Source organism: Notechis scutatus, chromosome 1 (assembly GCF_049901735.1).
Source record: "Notechis scutatus isolate UNSWTSFEM ecotype Mainland chromosome 1, rNotScu1.2, whole genome shotgun sequence".
NCBI lineage: Eukaryota > Metazoa > Chordata > Lepidosauria > Squamata > Elapidae > Notechis > Notechis scutatus.
In genome coordinates, this window is record NC_142009.1 from 15,311,624 (window position 1) to 15,330,919 (window position 19,296).

Consider the following 19,296-nt stretch of genomic DNA (forward strand, 5'->3'; position numbering starts at 1 on the left):
AGATGATGGACGTAGCAGCCCTCTCCCCCTTTCTATATTTGGAGATGAAAATTAAAGCATGTTACAGCCTGGCTGAAAATCCTTAGCATGTGTGTTTACCTAGCAACTAAAATCCCACAAACTGGTGCCAATATTAGAGCACTCCAAAAAGCCACTTCTGTTGTTTCAGAACAATTTGGCTCAGCAGGAAAGCATAAATTGACCAATGGCCAGTTAAACATACAAATTAGGCATCCGACATGAAGTTCTCGGCTTATGTTGTTTGGCCAGCAATTATAAGCATCCTTTCTCCCAAAAAGTGCCTTTTTTTTGTTGTTGTTGAAGAGGCCACTGGACTTTCTTGTTTTTCTTTGAAGAGGTTTTGCTTCTCATCCAAGAAGCTTCTTCAGCTCTTGTACTAAAAAAGCTCAAGAGCTGAAGACGCTTCTTGGTTGAGAAGCGAAACCTCTTCAAAGAGAAACCAAGAAAGTCCAGTGGCCTCTTCAAGAAAAAGCACCTTTGGGATCACCATGACCTGGATGACTGAGAATCTCCATAGACATTTACCATCCTTTCCGTTTGGCTCACATGGCAACTTCTTTGTATGTGTGCCAGATGTAGGGAAGGTGAGAATGGGGTAAATTGGCTCCATTTCTCTGCTAGTTTGGAGGCTGTAGTGACAGTCCAGTGGTTTATGCTGATAGAGTTTCTATTAGAACCCCATGGAAACATTTGCTAGATCGTTTAGCTGAAAGGAAGGGGTGCTCCTTTTGTAAATATGCAGAGGCAGATTGTGTGTTGCTTAGTTGTAAAAAAAACCTGTGTACTCCCAGAAAAATGGGGCTCTCTGCACAAAGCCTTATTTCTTCCCCTTCCCTGCACTTGTATAGCATTTCTTCCATGGTTGTGTTGCATTCAGATCAGACAATAACATCTGGAGAAGGGGGGGGGAATCCTACTTGGGTGATGGCACACACACACACACACACACACACACAAACACCTGGGAAAAAGTGCTGCTTGAAAGTTTGCAAAACGTCTCAGTTAACAGAAGTTAGGAAGTCACAAAACATCTGCGCTTCTGAGTTGGAGCATAAACCTCTTGGCTGACATTTATGGAGCTCTGGATTATTGTAGCCCATGTGACATATTATGGAATAGAATACTTTATTTGGCCAAATATGATTAGAGACCCCCCAAGGAATTTGTCTCCAGTGCAAAAGAGTAATAATAATCATAATAATGATATGAGTAAGAGGGGGCAGTAGAGAAGGTGAGAAGGATTGCAGTATGATTATTATTGTCCTCGTTTTCATACGTACCATGTTGGATCAGGCTGTGCTGTTAGGTCACTTTCCACAGGTCTGGAGAAAACAACAAGATATAAGGTTGCTTTCTCCCAGATCAGCATGTGAAAAAGATTGCAAATTAAAAGTAAACATGATTGGCAGGGAGAGTTTTGCAAGACAGTTTTGAGATGGGTTCCAGTCCACATCACAAATTCCTAAGCTGTGTATATCCTCCCATGTATCTGGATGTGTGATATTCATAAACTGCTATTTTGGTTATTGGACCTCAAAAGCTTTTATTCAGGGCACCGATGGAATATGAACCATTGAGTTAACTGTGGTAATGAACTGCCATTATAAAGGGCAGTTTTGTTACTCCTATCTAGTATTCCCATTCAAATTAAAAACACACATCTTCTTACAGCGGTACTATCATGAAGCTGACTCCCAAGAGGGCAATCTGCAAAAAAAACTTGGAATGGTATACAGTGGCTTGCATAAAACAGTTGACTACTGCTGGCAAGGAATTGGATGTCCCAGAAAATACTATCAGGATACTTTGTCACTCAGAGGGTCAAATAATTATGTTTCCCAGCAGCTCTGGCAAATTCTAAATGCTGTTGTATTAAATTTTAGCCTCCAAATAAAGAGACATTTGGGAACAGATGGGAGTTTGACTTGGAAAAGAACACTGAAGGACAAAGTGTCTCTTTGCCATCAAAGATTTCCAATAAGACAAAGTCATATTTAAGAACAAGTAGCTATGACTTTTGGCATCAGTCCTAACCAGTAGCTTTGCTATATCATGCTGACAAACTTAGTATACATTTTTAACGTACGAGGTAGTGAACATTATTTTGTAATATCCCAAAGGTGCTTTTTTTAGGAGGCAACTGGACTTTCTTGTTTTTTCCTTTGAAGACATTTTGCTTCTCATCCAAGAAGCTTCTTCAGTTCTGAACTGAAGAGCTGAAGAAGCTTCTTGGATGAGAAGTGAAACGTCTTCAAAGTAAAAACAAGGAAGTCTAATTGCCTCCTGAAAAAGAGACTTTGGGACAAACATGACCTGGATGACTGGGAATCTCCATAGACCAGGGGTGTCCAACCTTGGCAACTTTAAGACTTGTGGACTTCAACTCCCAGAATTCCTCAGCCAGCAAAGCTGGCTGAGGAATTCTGGGAGTTGAAGTCCACAAGTCTTAAAGTTGCCAAGGTTGGACACCCCTGCCATAGACTATTACCTTGTGATGTAATTCAGAAGGGGGAAGGCAAAAGAGAGACAGAAAATCTGGAGAATGACAGAACTGAATTGTAAGAAGGTAGTGTAGCTCAGAGAGGTGCTATGAGAAAGTTGATTGAGCTTCTGCTCAGTTAGATCTTTGCTTGACACACCCACAATTCCTTTCACAGCAATAAAGATGTTTCCAAAGTTTTTAGGTAATGGGGTGCATTTTACAGAAATAAGATGATGTTGTTGGTCATAATCTTAGTCGTAGTATTTGGTGGCATTTATCTACTAGCCTTCTACCAAGGCTTCCGGACGTCTACAATTTAAACTAACTGACACAAATTGCTTGCTTTGTGCTGGACTTTTCTGGAAACTCAGGACAAGTGTTTACTTCTGGGTTTCATTCTGTTACTGATCCCTCGGGGCAAATAATCCCTGTGGTTTAGCCCGGAGGAGAGGACCTGAAGTGGTGGCCTAGAGGTGGAGGTCTCGCCTCACGATCAGGAGGCTGTGAGTTCGATCCTAGGTAGAGAAGCCAATATTTGGAATAGACTCTCCTGCTCGAGCAGGGGGTTAGACTAGATTACCTCCAAGGTCCCTTCTGACTCTGTTATTCTACATTCTAGAGGTGATAGCTGATATCAAATTATCTGAAAAAGTGATTCTTTGGGTGACGGACTAACTGTCAGGGTTCCAAGTGATAGGTGCATTGCAAGCAAGAACTCTGAGGCAGATAGATTCCTCAAAGAATAGCTTTATTGGAAATATCAAATTGGCACATATCTGGTGAAAAGCAACTCTGGGAGTCCCCTAGGTTTTCACCTAATTAAAAATAAAAGTTTTTCGCCTCAAACCCAAGCAATCAGTCACATGGCCCAATCAAGGCAGCGTCTGCTGGTCTGGTGACTTCACTCCTCCTTCCTCCGGCCAGGTGTGAGAATGTCCTTGATTCCAAAGAGAAAGTATTTTGTTTTGATTACACAATCCCAGCTATCTCTAATCCCCCTCCCTATCCCCCAGGTCCAGTGTGGCAACACTGATGCTCCAAGATGGCTTTGGCCAGGTCAGCTTCAGAGTTGACACTAACCTTCCCTGAAGATATTAAAATAAAGTCTGTCAATTAAAGCAGTGGCCCCCAACCTTTTTTGTGCCACAGCCCGGTTCCGGCATCACAAAATGATCCGTGGCCTGGTACCGGCATCAGCACGCATGGCAAGGCGAGCCGAGCGACCGGCCAGCCAGCCGTCCCCCGCTTCTCCCCGCCACCTTCAACTCCTCCTTTGTACCTTTGTCGATGGGCTTTGGGACGGCTTCAGGATGGTCGCTTGGCTCGCCTTGCCTTGGGTGCTGAAAGAATCCTCACGCCTTAGTTTTGTTCGAAGCCGCCCCCCCCCTTCGATGAAACTAAGGCGCGAGGATTCCTTCAGGACCCAAACGCCGCTTTCCAACTGGAAAAGCTCACCGGAAGCACTTTCTCATCAAAACAAGTTGGCGGCACCCAGCAAACCGGTGGCCCGGTAGAAAATGTTCCACGGACCGGGACCGGTCCGCGGCCCGGTGGTTGGGGACCCCTGAATTAAAGTTTAAATAGATGGCATTTCAGGGGTGGGATTCAAAAAAAATTACTACTGGTTCTGTGGCCATGGTTTTGTGACCATGGCTTGGTGAGCATGGCAGGGGAAGGATACTGCAAAATCCCCATTCCCTCCCCACCCCACTAACCTGCTTTCCAGCTCCATTCTCCTGTGCTGGGCAACAAAAGAAGATCCAGCCGATCAGCTGGGACTCAGGAGGCAGAGAATAGATGGGGGCGGGGCCAGTCAGAGGCGGTATTTGCCGGTTCTCTGAATTACTCAGAATTTCTGCTACCGGTTCTCCAGAATTTCTTTAATCTAGATTTATTCTGGGGGAGGAAGAGGGCAGGGAGTGGAAATGGGTATTTAAATACTGCTAAGTAAAATGACAAGAACTTATTTTGGGGACACTTTCCTCCATCCTCTCTGGGTGTCACTTAGAATTAGACACCCAGAACAGGTCTTGGTTGCCTAAGGCTTCCAAAAACATTGGTCTTCCACACCCTGATCCAAAGGTTGCCACCTAAAATTGTAGTTCTTAAATCTGACAGGTGAAAATTAGTAAAGGCATGCAAAGTAATCAAATACATTGCTATTAATTAATTTGATTTATGTTCAATTTAGTTGCACAGAAATCACATTTGCAATTTGTCCCAGCCTCATCGGCTGTTTGGAGTGCAGACTGCAGGATGCTACTGAAATGCCAAATGAGGTGGTACTCAGCAGGTTCTATGGGCCGATCCTTGGGATGGAAGAACCACTGCTGCTAGTGAAGGCCCACCCAAGCTTTGGGGATAAAAAGAAGCGGGCAGAGATGAATAGGTGTGGCAAACAACTATTCATCTCCCTGCTGGACAGACTTGTTAGCCTGCTGTGTGTGTGAGAGAGAGAGAGAATTTTTGCCAGGGCTGCTGACGCTCCTAATAAAGGAATAATTGATTTAACTACAGAGGGTTTGTCATATTTGAGAGCCAGGTCAGAACAGACTCTTAGGAGATGCTGCAACCATCAAAAGCTCAAGGGTCACTTGTAAGTCACTTTTTTTCAGTGCCATTGTAACTTCAGACAGGCGCTAAACAAATGATTGTAAGTCAAGGATTGCCTGTATTCTGAATCGGGTTTTTAGTAGATACAGTACTCACAGGGATTTTATCCCATTGCTAATGTTTTCTTTAACATTAAAGTAATTTGATATCAAGCCATCTTACACTCATAATCTTTGGTAGAGTCATCTGTATTCATCCTCGCTGTTCTCTTTAGCAGTCCGATTAATCGACAGTCCTGACCACCATTTCCTTTATATTAAGGCTACACCTAAGAATATTATGTCAGCTATCGGAATGTAATGGAGAGGAAATGTTTTCTAACTGTATGTTCCCAGAATTCAGCCTTGGCCATTTCTGAATGGGTCACAGGCTCAGGAAGATGGACCATTTTTAGGGAGAGACACTATTTTCACTAACTGTAGCTAATCCTGGGTTGATAAAACCATGCTTTAAGTCAGCTGGCAACTTTAAGGCTTGTGGACTTCAACTCCCAGAATTCCCCAGCCATCATTGCCAACCCTCTGCTTTAAGTGAAGGTGACGCCATGTTTATTTGCCTCACTTCCATCCAACCTCCCATTTAAATAAATAAACAAATAGATCAATCAGTGAATAAATAACTGCCGCGTAGGATGATTATCCACGAAGATTAGCATCCCCAGGAAAACAAAGTAATAACTTATTGTAGCACATCATTTTTCCATTCTCTAGGATTTTAGAGTGCTATTTTGCCAGATATAGAAACTTGGGCAGGCCCAGGGTACCCTTTGTGCCTTAGTGCACTAGAAGAGTATTGTTGAGTTTTTATATGATGGAAATTGTAGATTATATATTCTGAAGAATGTCATGATCAGTTGCATCTGGTCAGTTTGTTATGCTTTACCTTATAGTAATTCCGTGATTGTTGGTGTATGATATGTTTCATTTTTCAAATGGCAGAGACCAGATTACAGTGAGAAATTTCAACAATTCTTAAAAGTTGATGAGACATAGCTGGGAAAAAAAAAATTGAGCTGGGCTTGACTCTTGATAATTAAATCCAGACAAGAAATGTGTCATTTTTTTTTCATTTTTTTACTTCTGAGTTTAGCAACTCTGAAATTCCCAGGCCATCTAAACATAACCAAAGTCAACCCTACCAAAACGGGAGAATATTTGTAGCTCAGAGTTGAAACAAGGGGTCCTTGGTGCTCTCTGAGCTTGATTGTTTTCCTGCAGATGTTTCATTACCAAACTAGGCTACAACATCAGGAGCCCTGATGGCGTTGCCTAGTTTGGTAATGAAACGCCTGCAAAAAAAGCCACCCTACCTCAGAGACTACCAAGGATCCCCTCTCAAAGTCAACCTTACTTAGCTTGAGTTTCCTGCAACTCCCTGGGCTCCGTGTCTTTGTATTTTGCAGGATAGCCTCAGGCTTATTTTCATATGTTCACGTTCTGTTGAATGTGTGGGGAGGAGAAATGGGAAACCGCCTTCCCTGTCCTGCAGGAAGTTTTATCTCTGAATTAGCTTGTTGGAAGGTTCTAGCAGGGGAACTCAGCTATTGTATACTCTTGAACCAGTGGTGGGATTCAAATTTATTTACTACCGGTTCTGTGGGCGTGGCTTGGTGGGCATGTCACAGGAAGGACACTGCAAAATCTCCATTCCCTCCCCACTCCTGGGGGAAGATTACTGCAAAACCCCACTCCTTTCCCACCCCACTAACCTGCTTTCCAGCTCCGTTCTCCTGTGCAGGGCAACAAAAGAAAACCCAGCCAATCAGCTGGGACTCGGGAAGCAGAGAAAAGATGGGGGCAGGGCCAGTCAGAGGTGGGATTTGCCAATTCTCCAAACTACCCAAAATTTCAGCTACGAGTTCTCCAGAACCTGTCAGAACTGGCTGAACACCACCTCTGCTCTTGACCAAAGATCGGTACATTCCTTCTATTTGGGATGGTCATCTTCCATTGAACAGACGTCTTTCAGACGTACTTGGTATGGTGAGGAAGGGGACACCTGCCTAGCCAGACAGATCAGCTGAATCAATCCTGGTGTTCAATGGAGTGACAGATGTTGCAGCCAGATCCCCCTTATCCTAGATAGATGTACCAATCTTCAGTTAACGATATGTGATAGCTGCAGTCTCCTGCCTGAACCTCCAAACAAGCTCAGGATCCTACTTCTGAATGAAATCTGCACACAACCCACACACATCTCCTTAGTGGGTTCTTCAACTTGAAGATAAAAGTGTGGAGATTGAATTCCTGGACAGGGTGCGCCGTCCTAGCCCTCTTCCTCTCCAAGAAAAGGCAACAAAAAGGGCTTTTTATCATTTAAATTCTTTGATTTTGGAAGATGTTCATTTCTTTCCATCTTGACATTCTTTCAAATAAAAAAAAAAAAAAGTTGCTTCACAGATAGACTTTGTGACGAACCCCAGTGCAAAGAAATCAATTCATAAAGGTATACATTTTAAAGTTGCTATTGTCCCTTGCATGCTCCTTTTTTAATGAAAAAAAAATATTTTAATATATAAGACACATTCTATATTATTGCACTGTACAGAATATATAAAGGGAAGATACTGCCATATATCCTATTTAACCAAACAGCACTGTAAAGATCTTATCTGTATAAAATGAAGAGAAACACAAAAGTCTAATTTTAACCACTGTTTATGCAATAGTAATAAAGTTGCTTTCTTCTTTTGAGTTGGTGTCTTGCTTCTTACTCTCAGCTGCAGTTTCCAACGGTGGCTGGATTTACACATGGAATAAGAGTTGGTCCCTAATGGCCTTTTGAAAGTTTTGGGATCTGAATTTTACCAAGGAAAGGGGGGAAATCTAGTAATGTTTCAAGGGCAGGAAATCATCTCCTTAGCAGTGGCAATTACGCTATATTAAAAAAGAGAGAGCATAAAATATGAAAGTTTATATCTCTAATCTCCATCAGGTCTGTCTGTCTGTCTATCAATATATCTATCATCTATCTATGCAAGTATTTATGTATCTGTCAATTCTATCATCTATCATTTACTATTTCTATGTCTGTATGTATCTATCTGCAATCTATGCATCTAGCATTTATGTATATATATATCAATCATCTATGTACAGTATCTATCATCTATAGTATCTATGTACAGTATCTATCATCTATATGTATCCATCAGTTATTTATCATCTATATCTCTCTTTTTTTTTGAAATTTTTTTATTGATTTTTAAAAACAAACATAAACAAACAAAACATAAAACATAAAAACATAAAACGTCTTTTTTGAAAGCAGCTTGATCCCGGGTTACATCTCTTCGTACAGACACAAATTCAAGTTCATGCTCATTTTTATATACCATTCCATATCTTATTATCATTCTACATTTTCTATATAGCTTCTCCTCTCTTTTAACTTTCTTAATTTTTTATTTATTTATTTCATCTCAATTTAGATCGTTATATTCTTTGTCTGTCCTGTTTCAGCTGTCTATTATCTTTTCTCATTAAACAAAATTTCTCCTGTAATCACTGATTGGAGTATGATGCCATTATATCTTTCCCCTAAAATTATAACACTTAATATAATACATAACTTCCATTCGAATTCTGCTTAGTACATTCTAAAGATACACACTATATTTTAAAAAAGAAAAAAATTATGAATATATAATATAATTAAAACAACAATCCATACCAATTCAATTCTATCATTAATATTAATATTCATTTAAATCTTAAACATTTTACACATTACTTTTCAAATAGGTATCATGCTTCTATGGGAACACTTATAAACTTTCCATAGTTTACTTCCCCACTTCACTTATATTTTAAAACATTGTGTAATTAAAATGTTCCCAATCCTTCCTAATTCAATTCTCTCATTTATTTCATTTCATTTATTTTGTTCATAAAAGTTTCACTGTATCACACTGACTATCCCACTTTTTAATCATATGTTGTTTCCAATTTTCTAACATTATTTCTAAAACAAATATAACAATACAATCTTATGTACCTTTGCAGAATTGCTTTTTCAGTTAAATTTTTACCCATTATCTCTGAATAAGTCCGCTTTCTTTACATCTTGCTCCAAACTTTTGTAGCTTCTCTTCCCTTCCTTCCTCCCTTCCTTCTTCTCTCTGCCCTTTTTACCCCCTTGTCTCTCCACCTCCATTTCCTTTTTCTGTGTTCCCCTTTTCTGTTGCTTTCTGACATTATATCCACTTTTCACCTTGTTTTTCCCTTTTTTTGGTTGTTTTTTTAGGTCTTAAATTCTCCATTCTCTTTCCCCTCTTTACCCTTTCTTCCCCAGATAAAGTCACTTGTTCATTAAAGATGGCTTCTTCTTTGTCCCAATCTTCTTGTTGCACAGTCTTTTCTTGTAGTTTCTCGTAGGTACAGATCGCCATTTCTAAGAATTGAAAAACGGAGCCAAAAGAGCCCTTCCCTTCTTGTTCCTCTTCTTTATATTTTTTAAATTCCATTTTCAGTTCATCCAAATCTATCTATCTATCTATCTATCTATCTATCTATCTATCTATCTATCATCTATCTATTTATCTATCTATCTATCATGATCTAGCTAACTAGCTATTTGGCTATCTAGCTGTCTATCATCTATTTAACTACCTGTCTGCCTGCCTATCCATTTATCTATCGATCTATTGATCTGTCTACCCATCTACTCATCCATCCACCCATCCATATCTATTTTTTATCTTTTATCATCTATCTATATATCTATCTCCATCCATCATCTATCTATCTATCTATCTATCTATCTATCTATCTATCTATCTATCTATCTATCTATATCTATCTATCTATCTATCTATCTATCTATCATCTATCTATATCTATCTATCTATCTATCTATCTATCTATCTATCTATCTATCTATCTATCTATCTATCTATCTATCTATCTATCTAATCTATTATCTATCTATAGATCAAATCCATTTGTAAGCTCCCTGCCAATCAAATCCATCAAGTTGCCAGTTCAATATTCATTTGAGGTGTGCAACACTCTAGGTATTTTTAAATGTATATTTTTAAACAGGATTGGCAGGCACCCAAGTGCAAAAATAAAAACATAATAAATGTCTGTAGGTTCCATTGAAGTCAGGCCCAGTTTGGAAAGAAATTCCCAAGGCATTTAAAACTATACCATAAATGAGAATAATAGCATTGCTCACTCCTTGTATCTTCTGCTTTTCCTGTTGGAACTGAACACTTAATGTGACTTACGTCACCAAAGGAACAAAGCAAAAATGCAAAAGGTACAAACAAGCAATTAAAATGCAAATTATAAGAACATTTATACTTAAAGGCTCAGCTAAAAAAATCTCTCTTAATTGATTTCTAAAGACAGAGAAAGCAGGAGCTACCCAATGTGCAACAGCTAAACAAGAGAAGCGCTTCCCCTGGGGCCCTGTAAGCAGTTCTGCATCATCAGCAACACTTCAGAGACCTTCTCCTGCTATTTAACAATTGGGTCTTAACCTTCAAATCCTTAAATATCTTTGGACTTGCCATAAATATACACTGACTGGGACGGGTCAGGAGGAACAGATGGCAAAATGTGTATCATCCTTGCAACCCAATTTTGCCCCATACATGCGTGCATTTGTGTGTGTGTGTGTGTGTGTGTGTGTAGAATGAATTCATCATCAATAGCAATAGCACTTAGACTTATATACCACTTTACAGTGTTTTACAGACCTGTCTAAGTGGTTTACAGAGTCAGCCTATCGCCCCCAAAATCTGGGTCCTCGGAAGGATGGAAGGCTGAGTCAGCTTTGAGCCTGGTGAGGTTTGAACTGCCAAATAGCAGTCAGCAGAAATAGCCTGCAGTACTGCATTCTAACCACTGTGCCACCGTGGCTCAGATAGGATTTTTTTTTCCTCTTAGAATCTAAAGTTTTGCTGCTTCCTGGGAAAGAGGATTAAAACAAATGTTTGGGATCTTTGTGTAGGAGAAGAAGAAGAAGAAGAAGAAGAGCCTGGAGGTGGAGTCAAGAGAGGAATCAGCTTGGAGTCATTACGTTGCTGCAAGCAATCCAAGTCAATTCCCTTGCAATCCGTTGACTCTTATCTAATGCCAATTGAGCGCTGACCATTAGTTGACTATACTCCCGTGCACAAGATATGAGAAATGCATTGGCTTAACTGTAACTTAATGTGTGGTCCTGATTGTTTGTGCCCAACATTGAGTTTCATTTCTCTACTTTGGCCAAAGGAGTTCAGTTCCCCTCTCTGCATGAAAAAGAACTGTTCTGGTGTGCTACAGGAACATTGCTTGAATCTTTGTGATCTAAGCTCCATTTCTTCATCCCACCAGAGGAATTCAGCTTCCTTTGATAGCCAGGTCTTTCAGTCAGCTCCCAGAGACATGAGAGATTCGTCTTGGAAGGTGGCAACAGCTTGCAAACTTCCTACCATTGGCTTCCTAAGGCAGGGCTGTCAAACTCCCGGCCTACGGGCCAGACGCATCACACACTGGCCACGCCGATGCCAGTGGTGGGATTCAAATTGTTTTATCACCGGTTCAATGGGAGTGGCTTGGTGGGTGCACTTTGTGCGCCCATAGGTGCTTCACACGCGTGCACGCCAAATGCACACGCAGAGGGTTTCCTACTGACCTTCTCCTGCAATCCTGCGCTCTCCCTGTGTGTTCAACAGCTGACGCGCGACAATCCACTCTGCCACGCAAAACAGATGAGCTTCAAAAGCAGGAAATAAAGGTCAGTATAGAGGCGGGGCCCAGCAGCTGATCATCGGAGTGAACCGGTTCACTCCCAGGTGATCCTCAGAGCTACCAGTTTGGCTGAACAGGGCTGAACCGGTAGAATGCCACCGTTGGCCCACGCCCGGTTTAGCAAAGGGGGAAAAGTCCCACTATGTTCTGACCTAGGCTTCCCCCGACAGCACGAAGCTGAATCCTCATCCCGATAACCCTCTTTTATTTGATTTACAATGAAATTCCTCTCCAACAAAGTCCCAGCCAACAGTCCTTCACGATAGTTTCCAATTACAAAGAATTATCAGGCTTGGAGAGTGGCCAGCGCTACATCTTTCAGATGCCACAGTACTTGGCAAGCATGCTGGAGTGAACTAATTGTCTCCTTTAAAGCTCCACTCCCCTTTTGCTCCTCTTTTCTTCTGTGGGGGAGGGGGCATTCATTGCCCACCTGTGGCTTTACTCCCAAGTCAGCCCTTGTTTCTCAGCTGTTCCCTTTGTCTGGCAGCTCTGTGCATGTTCATACTGGGAACAGGCTCCAGCTGTTCTTCTGCCTCACTGATGTCTGACTCCAAAGGCAGCTGATAACTGTCAGATGGCCCTGGCCCCATCTCTGCTTCCGACGCAGAGCACTCGTCCGAGCCTTCCCCAGATTCCAGGACTGGCCCATGTTCCTCCTCAACCTCTTCACTGCCCAAATCTGCTGCCAGCTCCACTGGCCACTGTTAGGCCACAACACAATATGTCACATGATGTATCATGACGATGTGAGTTTGACACCCCTGTTCTAGGGAAACTATCAAAGAAGATTGCAAATGTCGATCACATGAGCACCAGGTATAAGTGTGAACAGGTGACCAAGCACCTTATCAGTTGTGATTCTGAGGGCAGGGGAGAGGCAGGATTTTTTTTTTTTAATTTGGCCACAAAGCCTTCTTTCCAAGGCCATTGTAATCAAATGGTCATTTAACAACTGGTTGAAAGTTGAGCACTACTTGTATTCAATTCTAGAAGCAACTCAGAGAAATGGGGGTCATCTCATTGGAATCGTGGAGAAATTAATCGGCTGCGAGAGAAAGAGACATCATGGAGATATTTTTTTTAAAAAAACGTAGAGTTACAAAGTTTATTTAAAACAGGGAAATACAACCTGAGCTCTCAAGGGCCCTCAGAACTTTGATAAGCACCCTTAGAGAACAACAAAAGTTGTTACCAAACTGTATTTAATATATTTAGCCAAGAAATGAATCATAGCTGTAACGCAAATTCTACCGCTGGCATCATGACATTGCAAATAAATATTTCAAGGATGGGAGCTTCCATTATGATATTACACAATATGTATTTCCTCATTCTGATGAAAACCCTGCTGCAGACGTCTATGTAGTAAAAGTAGTCCTCAACTTACGACCACAATCGGGAGCACAGTTCCTGTTGCTAAATGAGGTGGCTGTTAAGTGAATTTAAGGAAAGAGCTGGCTTGCTGTCAGGGTTCTGAGGGATGCCCTAATTAAACCATGAGCCTTGAGCCAAGTTTCAAAAGAAATCCAGTTATTTATTAGAAGCAACATGTTGGCACATACCCAAATGAAGTCAGCTGTGCCTCATATAATTTATAGCCCACCTATGACCCTGTTTCCCCCTCCCCCCTGGGTGTGTCATAAATCACATTCTCCAACAGAGCACTTTTGTGGGCTGTAGAGATGAAGGTTTTCTGGTTGGTCTTGGTAGCCTGGGATACAGCCTTGAAGAAGGTATGCGTGGAATGTGCTTCTGGTTGTGGCTGCCATTCTGCTCTATCAGTTTTCCCCCCTCCTGCCTATGGCAATTCAAGAGCAGGCCAGGAATGCTTTACAAGTTGACATCACACCTGAATTCATAATCTTTTTGCTGTAGCTGTTAAGTGAATCACTGCGGTCATTAAATGAATCCCATTGTTGTCAAGAGAATCCAGCTTTTCTCACTGACTTCTTATTGGAAGTTGGCTGTGACCACCTGACTCTGGGTTGCTGCAACCATCATAGTAAATACATTCTGGTTGCCAAACAACCGAATCTTGATCATGTGACTATGGGGATGCTGCAATGGTTGTAAATATGAGGACTGGTTGTAAGTAATTTTTTTTCAGTGCTCTTGTAACTTTGAACAGTCACTAAATGAATGGTTGTAAATTGAGAAGTAGTTGCCTAACTTTTCTATGGCCACTTCCTTCCCTAATTACACTTCCAATTAATGGAGCTCTGGTTTTCTTTACTTTCACCCCTGTCATGCAGTGATCTTCCCCATTTTTCTACCTTTTTTAATGCCTTGATAACTTTTTGATTACAATAACTGATGCCCTCTTTGCCTTACCACTGAATGGATGAATTCCCTTTCTTCTAGCTGCCACATTTTTCTCGTGCTAATGGGTTTTGTTCTTGCGGCAAAGCCGCCCAACCATCCTCTTTAATTGGCAATCCAAGCCAAAGGTTTGAAAGGGGAAAGAGCAATGGAATTGGTGTTCAAGGAAAGAAGGAAAGATAATAGAATAACAGGGTTGGATGGGACCTTGGGAGATCTTCTAGTGTTTCTAACCCTCTGCTCAAGCCGGAGACCCTATATATTTCAGACAAGTGTCTAGTCTCTTTTTGAAAACCTCAACTCACCTACAACTTTTGGAAGCAAGCTATTGTCACGATTGATTGTTCTGACTGTCAGGAAATATCTCTTTTCTCAGAGACCAGGACATAAACACAGACAGGGAAAAAAGTTGAAAAGTGGCAAAAGAAAAAAAAAATCTCACTTCCATACCAGTGCAAATATACCCTGTTTTCCTGAAAATAAGACCTATCCTGAAAATAAGACCAGCATGTTTTCCGTGTATGCCTAATATAATCCCTCCCCTCACAATAAGCCCTACTTAAGAGCCTTAACCCACCCATTGTGTCTGGTTGCTTGCATTGTCACGGCAATGAGGTGAGGCAGGTGGTGGTGAAGCTGCCTCACATGCCCCTCACCAACTTATCTCAGGGCCCCTCTGCATCCAGGCCATCCATACCCTCACACCTGGTGTTGCAGTAGCAGCAGCCATGTGCAGCAAGAGCCCATGTGGCCGCTGGCTGACTTCTGCTGGCTTGTAGCTGCAACGCAGCAGGAGGCTGAGTGGTGTGGTAGTGCCATGGCCACGAGGTGAGGCAGGTGTCTGGACATGGATGGTCCCCTAGAACAGTGGTGGTTATGCTATCGGTTCAGACCAGTTTGGCTGAACTGGTAGTAAAAAAAAAAAAAAAAAGCCGAGGATCAACTGAGAGGAGGAAAAAAAACATCCTGGACAATTAGTTGAGAGGAAAAAGAAGAAAAAAGTGCAGGATTAGCCCTCCCACCCACCCATGAGGTTTTCTCTTCTTTATCCTCTCAGTTGATAGGCACTGCAGGCCTCAGTGGGGAAAGCTACACGCTGGTGTGAGGCAAAGCATGCCCACCAAGCCACGCCCGCCGAACTGGTGGCAACACAATTTGAATCCCACCACTGCCCTGGCACAATATGACAAAATAACATTCTAAATAACCTAAGGCACCAGACTAGAAAACAGGAGACGGGGAATTCCGGTCCCACTCTAGGCAGAAAAGCTAGGTGATTTGGGGCCAGTTATTTCTCTCTCAACCCAACTCACCTCACAGGGTCGTTGTGGGGAAAATAGAAAGATGTATTGGATATGTTTGCCACTTTTAAGTTATTTGAGAAATAATAAAGGCAGGATACGAATAATTATGTAAAAGATATGATTACAGGAATATAACACATACACATAATAAAATATATGCTATTTCTATAACCATAACAAATCTATTGAAGTTTAAACCCAGAACTTCATTTTTATCTTTCTCAAACAAGAATCCAATGTAGTCCCCATGTAGAAACAAAACAATTACAAGCAAATAGCAAACTATGCTATGGTAAGAACATCACCAATCATTGAGTGTAATCTGTTTCAAATAGAGCGGGACAAGATAAACCACCAGAGGGCAGAGTAAGTCCATCAATAGTCCAACATGAGTTACATTAAAAAAAAAAAACCTTGTATCTCTAACCATTCTTTCCATAAGCATTGGAACAGGCTGAGATGCGGAAAAATATAGATGAGTGAATCATTTTTGTTAATGTGATCCAAAATTACTACACTTATTATTTTAAAATGTTTATATTCTGCATCATCAGCATTTATATTATTGTACTCAGTGGTGTATGATATGAACAGGGATGAAGGAATAATAAAAAGCTTAATTTCACTTGTAAACGATCTTGTGGCTTTCACAAGCCTGTTCCCCAGTATTGTTGATTCTAATCTTTTTTCTTTTCTTGTTCTTTATCCTTTAAGCCAGTGGTCCACAGCCTTTTTGACACCGGGGATCAGTTTTGTTAAGGTGACCAACTTTTTTACAATGAAAAGGAGAACACAAATAAATTGAAGAAAAAAAAACCCAAAGCCACTTGTGCATGGTGCACTCTTGCATGCGGTGCACTCTTGCGCGTGGCACACTCTTGCATGTGGCACACTCTTGCATGTGGCACACTCTTGCGCATGGTGCACTCTTTCAAAACAATTCTCCTGTGTGGAGCACATGCGTCTCATAATCGCGTCTTGCCACACTGTGCCAAGCCTTGACGAATCGTCATGTCAAATACAAATAGACCACATCACACACAACGGATCGGATCGGCATCGATCAAATACAGAGATTTACAGATTAGTCTCCAAATATCAAAAAGGAGGACATATAGGAGGACACTTTTCGAGGGAGCACAGAACTTACAAAAGGAGGACTGTCCTCCCTAAAGTTTTGTGGAAGACAATTTTTCCATGGACTGGAGAGGACAGAGGAGGAGCATGCAACTTAGATCCAGGGGTCAACTGCTACGGGTTTGCCCGGGTTTGGGAGAACCCATAGCTAATGTTACATCCAGTTTGGAGAACTGCCAAATCCCACCCTTAGCTGCGCCCTCCCAGGAGTCTCCATGTGGCCCATTTTGGATGTGAGGTAAGTTCAGGGCCCACGCAGAGGCTGGAGGAAGCTGAAAAATGCCCCCCCAGAGGCGCCGGAAGGCTGAAAATGGGCTCATTTCTGGCCTCCGGAGCCCAGGGTGGGGCTGTTTCACCCTCCCAGAGGCTCGAGGAAAGCCTCCAGAGCCTGGGGAAGGTAAAAATGCCCACCCACCCACCCACCCCCACTGTGGTGCAGGAGACTGACTAGGCCACGCCCATCCAGCAACTGGGCAGAGAACCTGTTGCTGAAATTTTTGAGGCCCACCCCTGCTTAGATCCCTTCCATGCCCAATTTTGCTTGTCCACTGCTCACTTCTACCTGTGTGGCCCAGTTCCTAACAGGCCACAAATCGGTACTGGTCTGTTGCCTGGGGATTGGGGACCCTTGCTATAAGTCACTAGGATGAAGCTAGGAAATATCACCCTCACTCTGATTTGGCTTCATTCTTCATCTCATTGTCTCAAAACCAACTGAATGACAGCAGATCACAGAAGGCATGGCATACAATTATTGCTGTGGCCAGGGGTGGGATCCAACAGAGTTAACTACCAGTTCAGTCATTTATGACAGTGATCCCCAGCCTTTTTTACGCCGCGGCCCGGTATCCCCAACCTTTTTTATGGCGCGGCCCGGCACCGTGCATTAGCTGGGCGCCACCATCTTTCTACCTGGAAAAGCTCACCAGAAGCGCTGGCGCCGCCATCTTTTTGATGAAAACGTGCTTCCGGTGAGCTTTCACCGGAAAAGCTCACCGAGCGATGCCGCCATCTTTTTTGATGAAACGTGCTTCCGGTGAGCTTTCTACCCGAAAAGCTCACCGGAAGCACTTTTTCATCAAAAAGATGGCGGCGCCCAGCAAGCCAGCGGCCCGGTAGGACTTGTTCCACGGACTGCACCGGTCCGCAGACCGTGGTTGGGGACCCTGATTTATGAGGTTCAGTGATTTACGATGTGCTTCCCTGCATGCTGCTAGCACACGCCTGTAAATCGTCATCAGCATGCTGCGTGCAGAGAAGCAGCCTTTCAAAAAGCCCCTTTTTCCTGCTTTTTTAACTGCAGCTGTGCCTCTCAGAGCAGCTGAAATGGAAAAATCAGGAAATAAAGATCAGGTAAGAGCCCGGGTGGGCAGGTGGGCAAAAACATCAGCAGACATAGAACCGGTTCTATGTCTGTTGCTCTTCAGAGCTATCAGTTCTACAGAGGTGGACAGAACCGGTAGAAACTCACCCCTGGCTGTGGCCAAGAATATACACAGAAAAAGGGTGTGGTGAAAAAGTATGAAGATAATAGGATATTAACCTTAAAGCAGCCTTAATCGGTTTAATACATTAACTCTAGGGACTTAGGTTGCTTGGAAAGAGATGTTACATTTAAGTATTTGTATCTGTTGGAAGAAATGTCCATCTGGGTTCAGTTCCAAGTGGGAAGAAAGACACTGGAAACATGGAGGCTGATTAGAAAGATGGTTTAATGGTGAAGCAGAACCACCAAGCACATATGTTTCTGGGTAGCTGTCCACATGGAGTGGACAGTGATATGCAATATATTTATACCCTCTGTTGGGCTTTGAACTTGTTTCCTGTTTCTGTGGCAAGAAATGTATCCTGACTGGTTGTCAAACTAATCTGTTAAAACCCACCCCTCCCTTAGGAAAATGAAATATTTTAGGATATACCAAAAAGGCAGACTATTTCCCCTAAAAAGAAAAGTAGAAACACAGAGGCAGAAACTCAGCCCCCCATCTTTGCTAATGGGCCATAACTCTTTACATAACTTTACATACTCTTTACATTACATCTTTACATAACAAAGATCTACTCCAGGTAGAGCCATAATAGGAATTGCCCAAAGCCCTTCCATTACATCATCATCCAGCAACCAAGCCTGGGACTCAGGACCGCCTACAGAGTTGCCCCTGCATGGCCCCATGGGATTCTGACAACCAATCAGAATACAAGCTCAAATTCAAATCCCAATGGAGGGCATAAAACCAAGGGTCTGCATCTCTCCCCTTTTTTTCTGCCCAGGAACCCATCATGTCTACCATTAAACCATCTTTCAAAGCAGTCACCATGTTTCCAGTGTCTTTCCTCCCCACTTGGAACTGAACCCAGAAGGATATTTCTTCCAACACTTCCAAAATATCTTATAAACATTCTGCCATGTATCTTGTACACAGGTTCTACCATGAAAGTTCCTGGAATCAAGTTTCATCTATATACTACTGAACATCTTCTGTTTGTCTGGGTGTATCCTTTGACTGGGCAAAACAGTCCATCATAAGGCAACCATTATTGAACCAAAGTACCTCAGATGGACTAACTTAAAGAATGCATCCAAAATCAGGAACCCATGGAATTGAAATTGGGCAAATTTTCTAAAATATTTTATGACATAACTATTATCCTAAAACATTTTTTGCTGTAATACAAA